Genomic DNA, 11169 nt, shown 5'->3' with positions numbered 1-11169 from the left:
AGGTGTTGAACCTGAAAACTGAGCAGAGTTCTCATCTCCATGTAGAGAGCTGAGATAGAGGAACACAAGCAATTAACTAATTACTACATTAACCCTGGTCTACTGTCTGTCTGTCTGTCTGTCTGTCTGTCTGTCTGTCTGTCTGTCAAGCAATTAACAGACGGCCAGACTCTCCCCCCTACAGCCTCCCCCCTACAGCCCCCCTCTACAGCCTCCCCTACAGCCTCCCCACTACAGCCTCCCACTACAACCTCCCCCTACAGCCTCCCCACTACAGGCTCCCCCCTACAGCCTCCCCCCTACAGCCTCCCCACTACAGCCTCCCCCTGACCTCCCCACTACAGCCTCCCCACTACAGCCTCCCCCCTACAGCCTCCCCCCTACAGCCTCCCCCCTACAGCCTCCCCACTACAGCCTCCCCCTGACCTCCCCACTACAGCCTCCCCACTACAGCATCCCGCCTACAGCCTCCCCCCCTACAGCCTCCCCCCCTACAGCTTCCCCACTACAGCCTCCCCCCTACAGCCTCCCCCCTACAGCCTCCCCCCCTACAGCCTCCCCCCATACAGACTCCCCCCCTACAGCCGCCCCTCTACAGCCTCCCCCTACAGCCTCCCCACTACAGCCTCCCCCTACAGCCTCCCCACTACAGCCTCCCCCCTACACCCCCACTACAGCCTCCCCCTACAGCCTCCCCACTACAGCCTCCCCTGACCTCCCACTACAGCCTCCCCACTACAGCCTCCCCCTACAGCCTCCCCTACCACCAACCCACCAGGTGTTGAACCTGAAAACTGAGCACAGAGTCCTCATCTCCATGTAGAGAGCTGAGATAGAGGAACACAAGAAATTAACTACATTAACCCTGGTTACTGTCTGTCTGTCTGTCTGTCTGTCTGTCTGTCTGTCTGTCTGTCTGTCTGTCTGTCTGTCTGTCTGTCTGTCTGCTGTCTGTCTGTCAAGCAATTAACTAACGGCCAGACTCTGTGTGTGTGTGTGTGTGTCTGTGTGTGTTGTGTGTGTGTGTGTGTGTGTGTGTGTGTGTGTCTGTGGTCTACTGTATTCCAGACCCACTACTACATTAACCCTGGTCTACTGTATTCCAGACCCACCACTACATTAACCCTGGTCCTCTATTCAAGACCCACTACTACATTAACCCTGGTCTACTGGTCTACTGGTATACTGTCTACTGTATTCCAGACCCACTACTACATTAAACTGGTCTACTGTAATCCAGACCACTACTACATTAACACTGGTCTACTGTATTTCAGACGCACTACTACATTAACCCTGGTCTACTGTATTCCAGACCCACTACTAATTAACCCTGGTCTACTGTAATCCAGACCATACTACATTAACCTGGTCTACTGTATTCCAGACCCATACTACATTAACCCTGGTCTACTGGTATACTGGTCTACTGTATTCCAGACCCACTACTACATTAACCTGGTCTACTGTATTCCAGACCCACTACTACTTAACCCTGGTCTACTGTAATCCAGACCCACTACACATTAACCCTGGTCTACTGTATTCCAGACCCACTACTACATTAACCCTGGTCTACTGTATTCCAGACGCACTACTACATTAACCCTAGTCTACTGTAATCCAGACCCACTACTACATTAACCCTGGTCTACTGTATTCCAGATCCACTACTACATTAACCCTGGTCTACTGTATCCAGACCCACTACTACATTAACCCTGGTCTACTGTAATCCAGACCCACTACTACATTAACCCTGGTCTACTGTATTCCAGACCCACTACTACATTAACCCTGGTCTACTGTATTCCAGACGCACTACTACATTAACCCTAGTCTACTGTAATCCAGACCCACTACTACATTAACCTGGTCTACTGTATCCAGATCCACTACTACATTAACCCTGGTTACTGTATTCCAGATCCACTACTACATTAACCCTGGTCTACTGTAATCCAGACCCACTACTACATCAACCCTGGTCTACTGTATTCCAGACCCACTACATCAAACCCTGGTCTACTGTATTCCAGACCCACTACTACATTAACCCGGGTCTACTGTATTCCAGACCACCACTACATTAACCCTGGTCTACTGTATTCCAGACCCACTACTACATTAACCCTGGTCTACTGTATTCCAGACCCACTACTACATCAACCCTGGTCTACTGGTCTACTGTAATCCAGACCCACTACTACATCAACCCTGGTCTACTGGTCTACTGTATTCCAGACCCACTACTACATTAACCCTGGTCTACTGGATTCCAGACCCACTACTACATTAACCCTGGTCTACTGGTCTACTGGTCTACTGTAATCCAGACCCACTACTACATTAACCCTGGTCTACTGTATTCCAGACCCACTACTACATTAACCCTGGTCTACTGGTCTACTGTATTCCAGACCCACTACTACATTAACCCTGGTCTACTGGATTCCAGACCCACTACTACATTAACCCTGGTCTACTGGTCTACTGTAATCCAGACCACTACTACATTAACCCTGGTCTACTGTATTCCAGACCCACTACTACATCAACCCTAGTCTACTGTATTCCAGACCCACCACTACATTAACCCTGGTCTACTGTATTCCAGACCCACTACTACATTAACCCTGGTCTACTGTATTCCAGACCCACTACTACATTAACCTGGTCTACTGTATTCCAGACCCACTATACATTAACCCTGGTCTACGGTATTCCAGACCCACTACTACATTAACCCTGGTCTACTGTAATCCAGACCCACTACTACAACCCTGGTCTACTGTATTCCAGACCCACTACTACATTAACCCTGGTCTACTGGTCTACTGTAATCCAGACCCCACTACTACATTAACCCTGGTCTACTGTATTCCAGACCACTACACTTAACCCTGGTCTACTGTAATCCAGACCCACTACTACATTAACCCTGGTCTACTGTATTCCAGACCCACCACTACATTAACCCTGGTCTACTGTATTCCAGACCCACTACTACATTAACCCTGGTCTACTGTATTCCAGACCCACTACTACATTAACCCTGGTCTACTGGTCTACTGTAATCCAGACCCACTACTACATTAACCCTGGTCTACTGTATTCCAGACCCACCACTACATTAACCCTGGTCTATTGTATTCCAGACCCACTACATTAACCCTGGTCTACTGTAATCCAGACCCACTACTACATTAACCCTGGTCTACTGTATTTCAGACCCACTACCACATTAACCCTGGTTTACTGTATTCCAGACCCACTACTACATTAAGGCTAGGTCTACTGTATTCCAGACCCACTACTAAATTAACCTGGTCTACTGTATTCCAGACCACAACTACATTAACCCTGGTTACTGTATTCCAGACCCACTGCTACATTAACCCTGGTCTACTGGTCTACTGTATTCCAGACCCACTACTACATTAACCCTGGTCTACTGTATTCCAGACCCACTACTACATTAACCTGGTTCTACTGGTCTACTGTATTCCAGACCCACTACTACATTAACCCTGGTCTACTGGTTCCAGACCCACTACTACATTAACCCTGGTCTACTGGTCTACTGTAATCCAGACCCACTACTACATTAACCCTGGTCTACTGTATTCCAGACCCACTACTACATCAACCCTGGTCTACTGTATTCCAGACCCACCACTACATTAACCCTGGTCTACTGTATTCCAGACCCATACTACATTAACCCTGGTCTACTGGTCTACTGTATTCCAGACCCAACTACATTAACCCTGGTCTACTCTATTCCAGACCCACTACAATTAACCCTGGTCTACTGTATTCCAGCACTACTACATTAACCTGGTTACTGTATCCAGACCCACCACTACATTAACCCTGGTCTACTGTATTCCAGACCCACTACTACATTAACCCTGGTCTACTGTATTCCAGACCCACCACTACATTAACCCTGGTCTACTGTATTCCAGACCCACTACTACATTAACCCTGGTCTACTGTTTCCAAACCCACTACTACATTAACCCTGGTCTACTGGTCTACTATAATCCAGACCCCTACTACATTAACCTGGTCTACTGTATTCCAGACCCACCAATACATTAACCTGGTCTACTGTATTCCAGACCCACTACATTAACCCTGGTCTACTGTAATCCAGACCACTACCACATAACCCTGGTTTACTGTATTCCAGACCCACTACTACATTAAGGTCTACTGGTCTACTGTATCCAGACCCACTACTACATTAACCCTGGTCTACTGTATTCCAGACCCACAACTACATTAACCCTGGTCTACTGTATTCCAGACCACCACTACATTAACCCTGGTCTACTGTATTCCAGACCCACTGCTACATTAACCCTGGTTACTGGTCTACTGTATTCCAGACCCACTACTACATACCCTGGTCTACTGTATTCCAGACCCACTACTACATTAACCCTGGTCTACTGTATTCCAGACCACTACTACATTAACCCTGGTCTACTGTATTCCAGACCCACTACTACATTAACCCTGGTCACTGTATTCCAGACCCACTACTACATCAACCCTGGTCTACTGTATTCCAGACCCACCACTACCATTAACCCTGGTCTACTGTATTCCGACCACTACTACATTAACCCTGGTCTACTGGTCTACTGTATTCCAGACCCCTACTACATTAACCTGGTCTACTGTATTCCAGACCCACTACTACATTAACCCTGGTCTACTGTATTCCAGACCCACTACTACATTAACCCTGGTCTACTGTATTCCAGACCCACTACTACATTAACCTGGTCTACTGTATTCCAGACCCACCACTACATTAACCCTGGTCTATGTATTCCAGACCCACTACTACATTAACCCTGGTCTACTGTATTCCAGACCCACCACTACATTAACCCTGGTCTACGTATTCCAGACCCACTACTACATTAACCCTGGTCTACTGTATTCCAAACCCACTACTACATTAACCCTGGTCTACTGGTCTACTATAATCCAGACCCACTACTACATTAACCCTGGTCTACTGTATTCCAGACCCACCACTACATTAACCCTGGTCTACTGTATTCCAGACCCACTACATTAACCCTGGTCTACTGTAATCCAGACCCACTACCACATTAACCCTGGTTTACTGTATTCCAGACCCACTACTACATTAAGGTCTACTGGTCTACTGTATTCCAGACCCACTACTACATTAACCCTGGTCTACTGTATTCCAGACCCACAACTACATTAACCTGGTCTACTGTATTCCAGACCCACCACTACATTAACCCTGGTCTACTGTATTCCAGACCCACTGCTACTTAACCCTGGTTACTGGTCTACTGTATTCCAGACCCACTACTACATTAACCCTGGTCTACTGTATTCCAGACCACTACTACATTAACCCTGGTCTACTGTATTCCAGACCCACTACTACATTAACCCTGGTCTACTGTATTCCAGACCCACTACTACATTAACCCTGGTCTACTGTATTCCAGACCCACTACTACATTAACCCTGGTCTACTGTATTCCAGACCCACCACTACATTAACCCTGGTCTACTGTATTCCAGACCCACTACTACATTAACCCTGGTCTACTGGTCTACTGTATTCCAGCCCCTACTACATTAACCCTGGTCTACTGTATTCCAGACCCACTACTACATTAACCTGGTCTACTGTATTCCAGACCCACTACTACATTAACCCTGGTCTACTGTAATCCAGACCCACTACTACATTAACCTGGTCTACTGGATTCCAGACCCACTGCTACATTAACCCTGGTCTACTGGTCTACTGTAATCCAGACCCACTACTACATTAACCCTGGTCTACTGTATTCCAGACCCACATTAACCTGGTCTACTGTTAATCCAGACCACTACTACATTAACCCTGGTCTACTGTATTCCAGACCACACTACATTAACCCTGGTCTACTGTATTCAGACCCACTACTACATTAACCCTGGTCTACTGTATTCCAGACCCACTACTACATTAACCTGGTCTACTGGTCTACTGTAATCCAGACCCACTACTACATTAACCCTGGTCTACTGTATTCCAGACCCACCACTACATTAACCCTGGTCTACTGTATTCCAGACCCACCACTACATTAACCCTGGTCTACTGTATTCCAGACCCACTGCTCACATTAACCTGGTCTATGGTCTACTGTATTCCAGACCCACTACTACATTAACCCTGGTCTACTGTATTCCAGACCCAACTACTACATTAACCCTGGTCTACTGTATTCCAGACCCACTACTACATTAACCCTGGTCTACTGTATTCCGACCCACTATACATTAACCTGGTCTACTGGTCTATGGTATACTGGTCTACTGTATCCAGACCACTACTACATTAACCCTGGTCTACTGTATCCAGACCCACCACTACATTAACCCAGGGTTAGAGACAGGGTCAGGGTTAGAGGACAGGGTCAGGGTTAGAAACAGGGTAGAGACAGGGTTAGGGTTAGAGACAGGGTTAGAGACAGGGTCAGGGTCAGAGACAAAAGAGACAGGGTCAGGGTTAGAGACAGGGTTAGGGTTAGAGACAGGGCCAGGGTTAGAGACAGGGTTAGAGACAGGGTTAGAGACAGGGTCAGGGTCAGAGACAAAAGAGACAGGGTCAGGGTTAGAGACAGGGTTAGGGTTAGGAGACAGGGCCAGGGTTAGAGACAGGGTTAGAGACAGGGTTAGAGACAGGGTCAGGGTTAGAGACAGGGTCAGGGTTAGAGACGGGTTAGAGACAGGGTCAGGGTTAGAGACAGGGTTAGAAACAGGGTTAGAGACAGGGTTAGGGTTAGAGACAGGGTTAGAGACACGGGTCCAGGGTTAGAGACAGGGTCAGGTTTAGAGACAGGGTTAGGGTTAGAGACAGGGTTAAGAGACAGGGTTAGAGACAGGGTTAGAGACAGGGTTAGGGTTAGAGACAGGGTTAGGGTTAGAGACAGGGTTAGAGACAGGGTCAGGGTTAGAGACAGGGTTAGAGACAGGGTTAGGGTTAGAGACAGGGTTAGAGACAGGGTCAGGGTTAGAGACAGGGTTAGAGACAGGGTCAGGGTTAGAAACAGGGTTAGAGACAGGGTTAGAGACAGGGTTAGGGTTAGAGACAGGGTTAGAGACAGGGCCAGGGTTAGAGACAGGGTTAGGGTTAGAGACAGGGTTAGAGACAGGGTCAGGGTCAGAGACAAAAGAGACAGGGTCAGGGTTAGAGACAGGGTTAGGGTTAGAGACAGGGCCAGGGTTAGAGACAGGGTTAGAGACGGGTTAGGACAGGGTCAGGGTTAGGACAGGGTTAGGGTTAGAGACAGGGTTAGAGACAGGGTCAGGGTTAGAAACAGGGTTAGAGACAGGGTTAGCGACAGGGTTAGGGTTAGAGACAGGGGTTAGAGACAGGGTCGGGTTAGAGACAGGGTTAGAGACAGGGTCAGGGTTAGAAACAGGGTTAGAGACAGGGTTAGAGACAGGGTTAGGGTTAGAGACAGGGTTAGAGACAGGGCCAGGGTTAGAGGACAGGGTTAGGGTTAGAGACAGGGTTAGAGGACAGGGTCAGGGTCAGAGACAAAAGAGACAGGGTCAGGGTTAGAGACAGGGTTAGGGTTAGAGACAGGGCCAGGGTTAGAGACAGGGTTAGAGACAGGGTTAGAGACAGGGTCAGGGTCAGAGACAAAAGAGACAGGGTCAGGGTTAGAGACAGGGTTAGGGTAGAGACAGGGTCAGGGTTAGAGACAGGGTTAGAGACAGGGTTAGAGACAGGGTCAGGGTTAGGACAGGGTCAGGGTTAGAGACAGGGTTAGAGACAGGGTCAGGGTTAGAGACAGGGTTAGAAACAGGGTTAGAGACAGGGTTAGGGTTAGAGACAGGGTTAGAGACAGGGTCAGGGTTAGAGACGGGTCAGGTTAGAGACAGGGTTAGGGTTAGAGACGGGTTAGAGACAGGGTTAGAGACAGGGTTAGAGACAGGGTTAGAGACAGGGTTAGGGTTAGAGACAGGGTTAGACAGGGTCAGGGTTAGAAACGGTTAGAGACAGGGTTAGAGACAGGGTTAGGGTTAGAGACAGGGTTAGAGACAGGGTCAGGGTTAGAGACAGGGTAGAGACAGGGTTGGAGACAGGGTCAGGGTTAGAGACAGGGTCAGGGTTAGAGGACAGGGTTAGAGACAGGGTCAGGGTTAGAGACAGGGTCAGGGTTAGGGACAGGGTCTGGGTCAGGGTTAGAGACAGGGTCAGGGTTAGAGACAGGGTTAGAGACAGAGGGGTCAGGGTTAGAGACAGGGTCTGGGTTAGAGACAGAGGGGACAGGGTTAGAGACAGAGGGGACAGGGTTAGAGACAGAGGGGACAGGGTTAGAGACAGAGGGGACAGGGTTAGAGACAGAGGGGACAGGGTTAGAGACAGGGTCAGAGGACAGGGTCAGGGTTAGAGACAGGGTCTGGGTTAGAGACAGGGTTAGAGACAGGGTTAGGGTTAGAGACAGGGTTAGAGACAGGGTTAGGGTTAGAGACAGGGTCAGACACAGGGTCAGAGACAGGGTCAGGGTTAGAGACAGAGTCAGAGACAGGGTCAGGGTTAGAGACAGGGTTAGAGACAGGGTTAGAGACAGGGTCAGAGACAGGGTTAGAGACAGGGTTAGAGACAGGGACAGGGTTAGAGACAGAGGGGACAGGGTTAGAGACAGGACAGGGTTAGAGACAGAGGGGACAGGGTTAGAGACAGGGTTAGAGACAGGGCCAGGGTTAGAGACAGGGTTAGAGACAGGGCCAGGGTTAGAGACAGGGTTAGAGACAGGGTTAGGGTTAGAGGACAGGGTTAGAGACAGGGTTAGAGACAGAGGGGACAGGGTTAGAGACAGAGGGGACAGGGTTAGAGACAGAGGGGACAGGGTTAGAGACAGAGGGGATGGGTTAGAGACAGAGGGGACAGGGTTAGAGACAGAGGGGACAGGGTTAGAGACAGGGTTAGGAGGGTCAGGGTTAGAGACAGGGTTAGAGGACAGGGTTAGAGACAGGGTCAGGGTTAGAGACAGGGTCTGAGTGAGGGGAGGTCCCTCTATGGGTCAGGATGTTCATTGGACCAGAGCAGCGGTGTGTTTACCCATGGCCCAGTTATTGCTAATCTCTCCCCGTCCCCCTCCTCCCCCATCGCTACCCCCCCCCGTCCCGTCCCCTCCCCACCCCGGCTTCACCAGCGAAAAACAAAACAGCCTGGTTTCTGTTGTTTCTCCTCGCTCAGAGATGGACGTCCTGTGTTCTACAGTCAGAAGGAAACAGCGCTCAGCCAGACTCTCCTCTTGCTGCTTCCTCTCCAAGGCTCCACACTGGAAATACATATATAGACCCCTGAAATGTCCTACTGGAAATTCCCATTGTAGACCCCTGAAATGTCCTACTGGAAATACATCCCATTATAGACCCTGAAATGTGCTACTGGAAATACATATCATAGACCCCTGAAATGTCCTACTGGAAATAAATCCATTATAGACCCCTGAAATGTCCTACTTGAAATACATCCCATTATAGACCCTGACATGTCCTACTGGAAATACATATCATAGACCCCTGAAATGTCTACTGGAAAACTCCTATTATAGACCCCTGAAATGTCCTACTGGAAATACATATTATAGACCCTGAAATGTCCTACTGGAAATACATCCCATTATAGACCCCTGAAATGTCCTATGGAATAACATCCCATTATAGACCCCTGAAATGTCCTACTGGAAATACATCACATTATGGACCTCTGAAATGTCCTACTGGAAATACATCCCATTATGGACCCTGAAATGTCCTACTGGAAATACATCACATTATAGACCCCTGAAATGTCCAACTGGAAATACATCCCATTATAGACCCTGAAATGTCCTACTGGAAATACATATATAGACCCTGAAATGTCTACTGGAAATACATATATAGACCCCTGAAAGTCCTACTGGAAATACATCCCATTATAGAGCCCTGAAATGTCCTACTGGAAATACATCCCATTATAGACCCCTGAAATGTCCCTACTGGAAATACATATTATAGACCCCTGAAATGTCCTACGGAAATACATATATAGACCCTGAAATGTCCTGGGATGGTGGGGGAGAGGGGGAGAGGGGATAATGGTAGGGGAGAGGGGGAGAGGGGGAGAGGGGCATAATGTAGGGGAGCGGGGGAGAGGGGGAGAAGGGGAGAGGGGCATAATGGTAGGGGAGAGGGGGAGGGGGGATAGTGGTAGGGGGGAGGGGGAGAGGGGGATAATGGTAGGGGAGAGGGGATAATGGTAGGGGAGGGGATAACGGTAGGGGAGAGGGGGACAGGGGGAGAGGGGGATAATGGTAGGGGGGGGGGGAGAGGGGGATAATGGTAGGGGAGGGGGGAGAGGGGGAGAGGGGGGTAATGGTAGGGGAGAGGGGGATAATGGTAGGGGAGAGGGGGATGGTAGGGGAGAGGAGGAGAGGGGGAGAGGGGGATAATGGTAGGGGAGAGGGGGAGAGGGGGGAGAGGGGGATAATGGAGGGGAGAGGGGGATAATGGTAGGGGAGAGGAGGAGAGGGGGAGAGGGGGATAATGGTAGGGGCGAAGGGCTGGGTGTTTAATTGTCCCTCCCCATCTGGCCCTCTGCTCTGCTCTCTAGGGTCTGTCTGGGTTCAGGCTGTCCTGCAGACACGATAATCCTCCTGATTAAAGCCAGAATCGACCTAAACCAGACTGAGCCTCTCAGAGTTACATTACCAGGGAAAAACTGGGATCCTTCACGTTAACAAAAACCCCAACCAAAAAAATGAAAGAAAAAAAGACGCATTAAGAAATAGCAGAGTGGGTCAATCTGGACACCAACTAAGGCTCCACTTCCTGCTGTTTTGGTTCCCCCACAACCACGGCGTCTCTAACCACCCGGCGTCTCTCACCACGGCGTCTCTAACCCCACGGCGTCTCTAACCCCGACCCCCGGCGTCTCAACCCCAACCCCCACGGCGTCTCTAACCCCACGGCGTCTCTAACCCCGACCCCCACGGCGTCTCTAACCCCACGGCGCCCCCCCCACGTGTGTCTCTAACCCACGGCCCACACGGCGTCTCTAACCCGACCCCCACGGCGTCTAACCCCACCCCACGGAGTCTCTAACCCCCA

The sequence above is a fragment of the Salmo trutta genome, unplaced genomic scaffold (genome assembly GCF_901001165.1).
Source record: "Salmo trutta unplaced genomic scaffold, fSalTru1.1, whole genome shotgun sequence".
Classification (NCBI taxonomy): domain Eukaryota; kingdom Metazoa; phylum Chordata; class Actinopteri; order Salmoniformes; family Salmonidae; genus Salmo; species Salmo trutta.
Note: the sequence above shows the minus strand (reverse complement) of the source record.